The sequence below is a fragment of the Papaver somniferum genome, unplaced genomic scaffold (assembly GCF_003573695.1).
Source record: "Papaver somniferum cultivar HN1 unplaced genomic scaffold, ASM357369v1 unplaced-scaffold_63, whole genome shotgun sequence".
NCBI classification, from domain to species: domain Eukaryota; kingdom Viridiplantae; phylum Streptophyta; class Magnoliopsida; order Ranunculales; family Papaveraceae; genus Papaver; species Papaver somniferum.
The window spans coordinates 979,846-990,243 of NW_020649082.1; positions in this window are offsets into that span (position 1 = coordinate 979,846).

Consider the following 10,398-nt stretch of genomic DNA (forward strand, 5'->3'; position numbering starts at 1 on the left):
GATGAATTTTGTTACAATTTGGATTAGTTCTGGCTGGTCTTTCATCCTTCTTCTAGTGTGAAATTTGACTTCCTTCATATTTTCTTGAATCAACGTACACAGAAATGCAATTTTTACTAGACGTAATGGCTTAGAACATATTTATTGTGATTACAATACATTTTTCAAACTTTTTCTGTTAAAGATAAGTTTATCTAGTTTACAGTTTAGTCTTAGAAATCAATTTTCGACTTATACCGAAGTTTGTAGACTTTTTTGAGTTAACGTATAAAAAATTTAACATTTTTATGAACTCTTTATTTTTGTCTTGGCTTTGTCTTTCAATTTGATTCAACTAGATGAAATTTGTTAGAATTTGGATTATTTCTAGCTGGTTTTCATCCTTCTTATATTGTGAAATTTGACTTCCTTCATATTTTCTTAAATCAACGTATACAGAAATGCAATTTTTACTAGACGTAATGGCTTAGAACATATTTATTGTGATTACAATACATTTTTCAAAAATTTTCTGTTAAAGATGAGTTTAACTAGTTTACAATTTAGTCTCAGAAATCGGCTTCCGACTTTTAACGAAGAGTGTGGACTTTTTTGAGTTAACGTATAAAAAATTTAACATTTTTATGAACTCTTTATTTTTGTCTTGGCTTTGTCTTTCAATTTGATTCAATTAGATGAAATTTGTTAGAATTTGGATTAGTTCTAGCTGGTTTTCATCCTTCTTATATTGTGAAATTTGACTTCCTTCATATTTTCTTAAATCAACGTATACAGAAATGCAATTTTTACTAGACGTAATGGCTTAGAACATATTTATTGTGATTACAATACATTTTTCAAAATTTTCTGTTAAAGATGAGTTTATCTTGTTTACAATTTAGTCTCAGAAATCAACTTCCGACTTATAACAAAGAGTGTAGACTTTTTTGAGTTAACGTATAAAAAATTCAACATTTTTATGAACTCTTTATTTTTGTATTGGCTTTGTCTTTCAATTTGATTCAAATAGATGAATTTTGTTACAATTTGGATTAGTTCTGGCTGGTCTTTCATCCTTCTTCTATTGTGAAATTTGACTTCCTTCATATTTTCTTGAATCAACGTACACAGAAATGCAATTTTTACTAGACGTAATGGCTTAGAACATATTTATTGTGATTACAATACATTTTTCAAACTTTTTCTGTTAAAGATAAGTTTATCTAGTTTACAGTTTAGTCTTAGAAATCAATTTTCGACTTATACCGAAGTTTGTAGACTTTTTTGAGTTAACGTATAAAAAATTTAACATTTTTATGAACTCTTTATTTTTGTCTTGGCTTTGTCTTTCAATTTGATTCAACTAGATGAAATTTGTTAGAATTTGGATTAGTTCTAGCTGGTTTTCATCCTTCTTATATTGTGAAATTTGACTTCCTTCATATTTTCTTAAATCAACGTATACAGAAATGCAATTTTTACTAGACGTAATGGCTTAGAACATATTTATTGTGATTACAATACATTTTTCAAAATTTTCTGTTAAAGATGAGTTTATCTTGTTTACAATTTAGTCTCAGAAATCAACTTCCGACTTATAACAAAGAGTGTAGACTTTTTTGAGTTAACGTATAAAAAATTCAACATTTTTATGAACTCTTTATTTTTGTATTGGCTTTGTCTTTCAATTTGATTCAAATAGATGAATTTTGTTACAATTTGGATTAGTTCTGGCTGGTCTTTCATCCTTCTTCTATTGTGAAATTTGGCTTCCTTCATATTTTCTTGAATTAACGTACATAGAAATGCAATTTTTACTAGACGTAATTCCTTAGAACATATAATTTGTGATTAAAATATATTTTTCAAACTTTTTCTGTTAAAGATGAGTTTATCTAGTTTACAATTTAGTCTTAGAAATCAATTTTCCACTTATACCGAAGTTTGTAGACTTTTTTGAGTTAACGTATATAAAATTCAACATTTTTGTGAACTATTTCTTTATGTGTTGGCTTGGTCTTTCTATTTGATTCAAGATAGATGAAATTTGTTAGGATTTGGATTAGTTCTGCTTGGTCTTTCATCCTTCTTCTATTGTGAAATTTGACTTCCTTCATATATTCTTGAATCAACGTACATAGAAATACAACTTTTACTAGACGTACTGCCTTAGAACATATTTATTGTGATTACAATACATTTTTCGAACTTTTTCTGTTAAAGATGAGTTTAACTAGTTTACAATTTAGTCCCAGAAATCGACTTCCGACTTTTAACGAAGAGTGTGGACTTTCTTGAGTTAACGTCTAAAAAATTCAACATTTTTATGAACTCTTTATTTTTGTCTTGGCTTTTTCTTTCAATTTGATTCAAATAGATGAAATTTGTTATAATTTGGATTAGTTCTGGCTGGTCTTTCATCCTTCTTATATTGTGAAATTTGACTTCCTTCATATTTTCTTGAATCAACGTACACAGAAATGCAATTTTTACTAGACGTAATGGCATAGAACATATTTATTGTGATTACAATACATTTTTCAAAAAATTTCTGTTAAAGATGAGTTTAAATAGTTTACAATTTAGTCTCAGAAATCGACTTCCGACTTTTAACGAAGAGTGTGGAATTTTTTGAGTTAACGTATAAAAAGTTCAACATTTTTATGAACTCTTTGTTTTTGTATTGGCTTTGTCTTTCAATTTGATTCAAATAGATGAATTTTGTTACAATTTGGATTAGTTCTAGCTGGTTTTCATCCTTCTTATATTGTGAAATTTGACTTCCTTCATATTTTCTTGAATCAACGTACACAGAAATGCAATTTTTACTAGACGTAATGGCTTAGAACATATTTATTGTGATTACAATACATTTTTCAAAATTTTCTGTTAAAGATAAGTTTATCTTGTTTACAATTTCTTCTCAGAAATCAACTTCTAACTTATAACAAAGAGTGTAAACTTTTTTGAGTTAACGTATAAAAAATTCAACATTTTTATGAACTCTTTATTTTTGTATTGGCTTTGTCTTTCAATTTTATTCAAATAAATGAAATTTGTTAGAATTTGGATTAGTTATGGCTGGTCTTTCATCCTTCTTATATTGTGAAATTTGACTTCCTTCATATTTTCTTTAATCAACGTACACAAAAATGCAATTTTTACTAGACGTAATGGCATATAACATATTTATTGTGATTATAATACATTTTTCAATTTTTTTTTGTTAAATATGAGTTTAACTAGTTTACAATTTAGTCTTAGAAATCGACTTCCGACTTTTAACGAAGAGTGTGGACTTTTTTGAGTTAACGTATAAAAAATTCAACATTTTTATGAACTCTTTATTTTTGTCTTGGCTTTGTCTTTCAATTTGATTCAAATAGATGAAATTTGTTAGAATTTGGATTAGTTCTAGCTGGTTTTCATCCTTCTTATATTGTGAAATTCGACTTCCTTCATATTTTCTTGAATCAACGTACACAGAAATGCAATTTTTACTAGACGTGATGGCTTAGAACATATTTATTGTGATTACAATACATTTTTCAAAATTTTCTGTTAAAGATGAGTTTATCTTGTTTACAATTTAGTTTCAGAAATCAACTTCCGACTTATAACAAAGAGTGTAGACTTTTTTGAGTTAACGTATAAAAAATTCAACATTTTTATGAACTCTTTATTTTTTTCTTGGCTTTGTCTTTCAATTTGATTCAAATAGATGAATTTTGTTACAATTTGGATTAGTTCTGGCTGGTCTTCATCCTTCTTATATTGTGAAATTTGACTTCCTTCATATTTTCTTGAATCAACGTACACAGAAATGCAATTTTTACTAGACGTAATGGCATAGAACATATTTATCGTGATTACAATACATTTTTCAAAATTTTCTGTTAAAGATGAGTTTATCTTGTTTACAATTTAGTCTCAGAAATCAACTTCCGACTTATAACAAAGAGTGTAGACTTTTTTGAGTTAACGTATAAAAAATTCAACATTTTTATGAACTCTTTATTTTTGTCTTGGCTTTGTCTTTCAATTTGATTCAAATAGATGAATTTTGTTACAGTTTGGATTAGTTCTGGCTGGTCTTCATCCTTCTTATATTGTGAAATTTGGCTTCCTTCATATTTTCTTGAATTAACGTACATAGAAATGTAATTTTTACTAGACGTAATTCCTTAGAACTTATAATTTGTGATTAAATAACATTATTCAAACTTTTTCTGTTAAAGATGAGTTTATCTAGTTTACTATTTAGTCTTAGAAATCAATTTTCGACTTATACCGAAGTTTGTAGACTTTTTTGAGTTAACGTATATAAAATTCAACATTTTTATTAACTCTTTCTTTTTGTGTTGGCTTTGTCTTTCTATTTGATTCAAGATAGATGAAATTTGTTAGGATTTGGATTAGTTCTGCTTGGTCTTTCATTCTTCTTCTATTGTGAAATTTGACTTCTTTCAAATATTCTTGAATCAACGTACATATAAATGCAATTTTTACTAGACGTACTGCCTTAGAACATATTTATTATGATTACAATACATTTTTCAAACTTTTTCTGTTAAACATGAGTTTAACTAGTTTACAATTTAGTCTCAGAAATCGACTTCCGACTTATAACGAAGAGTGTAGACTTTTTTGAGTTAACGTATAAAATATTCAACATTTTTATGAACTCTTTATTTTTGTCTTGGCTTTGTCTTACAATTTGATTCAAATAGATGAATTTTGTTACAATTTGGATTAGTTCTGGCTGGTCTTCATCCTTCTTATATTGTGAAATTTGACTTCCTTCATATTTTCTTGAATCAACGTACACAGAAATGCAATTTTTACTAGACGTAATGGCATAGAACATATTTATTGTGATTACAATACATTTTTCAAAAATTTTCTGTTAAAGATGAGTTTAACTAGTTTACAATTTAGTCTGAGAAATCGAATTCCGACTTTTAACGAAGAGTGTGGACTTTTTTGAGTTAACGTATAAAAAATTCAACATTTTTATGAACTCTTTATTTTTGTCTTGGCTTTGTCTTTCAATTTGATTCAAATAGATGAAATTTGTTAGAATTTGGATTAGTTCTAGCTGGTTTTCATCCTTTTTATATTGTGAAATTTGACTTCCTTCATGTTTTCTTGAATCAACGTACACAGAAATGCAATTTTTACTAGACGTAATGGCTTAGAACATATTTATTGTGATTACAATACATTTTTCAAAAATTTTCTGTTAAAGGTGAGTTTATCTTGTTTACAATTTCGTCTCAGAAATCAACTTCCGACTTATAACAAAGAGTGTAGACTTTTTTTAGTTAACGTATAAAAAATTAAACATTTTTATGAACTCTTTATTTTTGTATTGGCTTTGTCTTTCAATTTGATTCAAATAGATGAATTTTGTTACAATTTGGATTAGTTCTGGCTGGTCTTTCATCCTTCTTCTATTGTGAAATTTGGCTTCCTTCATATTTTCTTGAATTAACGTACATAGAAATGCAATTTTTACTAGACGTACTGCCTTAGAACATATTTATTGTGATTACAATACATTTTTCAAACTTTTTCTGTTAAAGATGAGTTTAACTAGTTTACAATTTAGTCTCAGAAATCGACTTCTGACTTATAACGAAGAATGTAGACTTTTTTTAGTTAACAGTATAAAAAATTCAACATTTTTATGAACTCTTTATTTTTGTCTTGGCTTTGTCTTTCAATTTGATTCAAATAGATGAAATTTGTTAGAATTCGGATTAGTTCTGGCTGGTCTTTCATCCTTCTTATATTGTGAAATTTGACTTCCTTCATATTTTCTTGAATCAACGTACACAAAAATGCAATTTTTACTAGACGTAATGGCTTAGAACATATTTATTGTGATTACAATACATTTTTCAAAATTTTTCTGTTAAAGATGAGTTTATCTTGTTTACAATTTAGTCTCAGAAATCAACTTCCGTCTTATAACAAAGAGTGTAGACCTTTTTGAGTTAACCTATAAAAAATTGAACATTTTTATGAACTCTTTATTTTTGTATTGGCTTTGTCTTTCAATTTCATTCAAATTGATGAATTTTTTTATAATTTGGATTAGTTCTGGCTGGTCTTTAAATTTTCTTCTATTGTGAAATTTGGCTTCCTTCATATTTTCTTGAATTAACGTACATAGAAATGCAATTTTTACTAGACGTACTGCCTTAGAACATATTTATTGTGATTACAATACATTTTTCAAACTTTTTCTGTTAAAGATGAGTTTAACTAGTTTACTATTTAGTCTCAGAAATCGACTTCTGACTTATAACGAAGATTGTAGACTTTTTTTAGTTAACTGTATAAAAAATTCAACATTTTTATGAACTCTTTATTTTTGTCTTGACTTTGTCTTTCAATTTGATTCAAATAGATGAAATTTGTTAGAATTCGGATTAGTTCTGGCTGGTCTTTCATCCTTCTTATATTGTGAAATTTGACTTCCTTCATATTTTCTTGAATCAACGTACACAGAAATGCAATTTTTACTAGACGTAATGGCTTAGAACATATTTATTGTGATTACAATACATTTTTCAAAAAATTTTCTGTTAAAGATGAGTTTATCTTGTTTACAATTTAGTCTCAGAAATCAACTTCCGACTTATAACAAAGAGTGTAGACTTTTTTGAGTTAACGTATAAAAAATTCAACATTTTTATGAACTCTTTATTTTTGAATTGGCCTTGTCTTTAAAATTGATTCAAATAGATGAATTTTGTTACAATTTGGATTAGTTCTGGCTGGTCTTTCATCCTTCTTCTATTGTGAAATTTGGCTTCCTTCATATTTTCTGGAATTAACGTACATAGAAATGCAATTTTTACTGGACGTACTGCCTTAGAACATATTTATTGTGATTACAATACATTTTTCAAACTTTTTCTGTTAAAGATGAGTTTAACTAGTTTACAATTTAGTCTCAGAAATCGACTTCCGACTTATAACGAAGATTGTAGACTTTTTTGAGTTAACAGTATAAAAAATTCAACATTTTTATGAACTCTTTATTTTTTTCTTGGCTTTGTCTTTCAATTTGATTCAAATAGATGAAATTTGTTAGAATTTGGATTAGTTGTGGCTGGTCTTTCATCCTTCTTATATTGTGAAATTTGACTTCCTTCATATTTTCTTGAATCAATGTACACAGAAATGCAATTTTTACTAGACGTAATGGCTTAGAACATATTTATTGTGATTACAATACATTTTTCAAAAATTTTCTGTTAAAGATGAGTTTATCTTGTTTACAATTTAGTCTCAGAAATCAACTTCCGACTTATATCAAAGAGTGTAGACTTTTTTGAGTTAATGTATAAAAAATTCAACATTTTTATGAACTCTTTATTTTTGTATTGGTTTTGTCTTTCAATTTATTCAAATAGATGAATTTTATTTCAATTTGGATTAGTTCTGGCTGGTCTTTCATCCTTCTTATATTGTGAAATTTGGCTTCCTTCATATTTTCTTGAGTCAACGTACACAGAAATGCAATTTTTACTAGACGTACTGCATTAGAACATATTTATTGTGATTATAATACCTTTTTCAAACTTTTTCTGTTAAAGATGAGTTTAACTAGTTTACAATTTAGTCTCAGAAATCGACTTCCGACTTATAACGAAGAGTGTATACTTTTTTGAGTTAACAATATACAAAAATCAACATTTTTATGAACTCTTTATTTTTTTCTTGGCTTTGTCTTTCAATTTGATTCAAATAGATGAAATTTGTTAGAATTTGGATTAGTTTTGGCTGGACTTTCATCCTTCTTATATTGTGAAATTTGACTTCCTTCATATTTTCTTGAATCAACGTACACAGAAATGCAATTTTTACCAGATGTAATGGCTTAGAACATATTTATTGTGATTACAATACATTTTTCAAAATTTTTCTTTTAAAAATGAGTTTATCTTTCTTACAATTTAGTCTCAGAAATCAACTTCCGACTTATAACAAAGAGTGTAGACTTTTTTGAGTTAGCGTATAAAAAATTCAACATTTTTATGAACTCTTTTTTTTTGTGTTGGCTTTGTCTTTCTATTTGATTCAAGATAGATGAAATTTGTTAGGATTTGGATTAGTTCTGGCTGGTCTTTCATCCTTCTTATATTGTAAAATTTGGCTTCCTTCATATTTTCTTGAATCAACATACATAGAAATGCAATTTTTACTAGACGTACTGCCTTAGAACATATTTATTGTGATTACAATACATTTTTCAAACTTTTTCTGTTAAAGATGAGTTTAACTAGTTTACAATTTAGTCTCAGAAATCGACTTCCGACTTATAACGAAGAGTGTAGACTTTTTTGAGTTAACAGTATAAAAAAATCAACATTTTTATGAACTCTTTATTTTTGTCTTGGCTTTGTCTTTCAATTTGATTCAAATAGATGAAATTTGTTAGAATTTGGATTAGTTCTGGCTGGTCTTTCATCCTTCTTATATTGTGAAATTTGACTTCCTTCATATTTTCTTGAATCAACGTACACAGAAATGCAATTTTTACCAGATGTAATGGCTTAGAACATATGTATTGTGATTACAATACATTTTTCAAAATTTTTCTTTTAAAAATGAGGTTATCTTGTTTACAATTTAGTCTCAGAAATCAACTTCCGACTTATAACAAAGAGTGTAGACTTTTTTGAGTTAGCGTATAAAAAATTCAACATTTTTATGAACTCTTTTTTTTTGTGTTGGCTTTTTCTTTCTATTTGATTCAAGATAGATGAAATTTGTTAGGATTTGGATTAGTTCTGGCTGGTCTTTCATCCTTCTTATATTGTAAAATTTGGCTTCCTTCATATTTTCTTGAATCAACATACATAGAAATGCAATTTTTACTAGACGTACTGCCTTAGAACATATTTATTGTGATTACAATACATTTTTCAAACTTTTTCTGTTAAAGATGAGTTTAACTAGTTTACAATTTAGTCTCAGAAATCGACTTCCGACTTATAACGAAGAGTGTAGACTTTTTTGAGTTAACGTATAAAAAATTCAACATTTTTATGAACTCTTTATTTTTGTCTTGGCTTTGTCTTTCAATTTGATTCAAATAGATGAAATTTGTTAGAATTTGGATTAGTTCTGGCTGGTCTTTCATCCTTCTTATATTGTGAAATTTGACTTCTTTCATATTTTCTTGAATCAACTTACACAGAAATGCTATTTTTACTAGACGTAATGGCTTAGAACATATTAATTGTGATTACAATACATTTTTCATACTTTTTCTGCTAAAGATGAGTTTATCTAGTTTACAATTTAGTCTCAGAAATCAACTTTCGACTTATAACGAAGAGTGTAGACTTTTTTGAGTTAACGTATAAAAAATTCAACATTTTTATGAACTCTTTATTTTTGTCTTGGCTTTGTCTTTCAATTTGATTCAAATAGATGAAATTTGTTAGAATTTGGATTAGTTCTGGCTGGTCTTTCATCCTTCTTATATTGTGAAATTTGACTTCCTTCATATTTTCTTGAATCAACGTACACAGAAATGCAATTTTTACTAGACGTAATGGCTTAGAACATATTTATTGTGATTACAATACATTTTTCAAAATTTTTCTGTTAAAGATGAGTTTATCTTGTTTACAATTTAGTCTCAGAAATCGACTTCCGACTTATAACAAAGAGTGTAGACCTTTTTGAGTTAACGTATACAAAATTCAACATTTTTATGAACTCTTTATTTTTGTATTGGCTTTGTCTTTCAATTTGATTCTAATATATGAATTTTGTTACAATTTGGATTAGTTATGGCTGGTCTTTCATCCTTCTTCTATTATCAAATTTGGCTTCCTTTATATTTTCTGGAATTAACGTACATAGAAATGCAATTTTTACTAGACGTACTGCCTTAGAACATATTTATTGTGATTAAAATACATTTTTAAGACTTTTTCTGTTAAAGATGAGTTTAACTAGTTTACAATTTAGTCTCAGAAATCGACTTCCGACTTATAACGAAGATTGTAGACTTTTTTGAGTTAACAGTACAAAAAATTCAACATTTTTATGAACTCTTTATTTTTGTCTTGGCTTTGTCTTTCAATTTGATTCAAATAGATGAAATTTGTTAGAATTTGGATTAGTTCGGGCTGGTCTTTCATCCTTCTTATATTGTGAAATTTGACTTCCTTCATATTTTCTTGAATCACCGCACACAGAAATGCAATTTTTACTAGACGTACTGCCTTAGAACATATTTATTGTGATTACAATACATTTTTCAAACTTTTTTCTGTTAAAGATGAGTTTAACTAGTTTACAATTGAGTCTCAGAAATCGACTTCCGAATTATAACGAAGATTGTAGACTTTTTTGAGTTAACAGTATAAAAATTCAACATTTTTATGA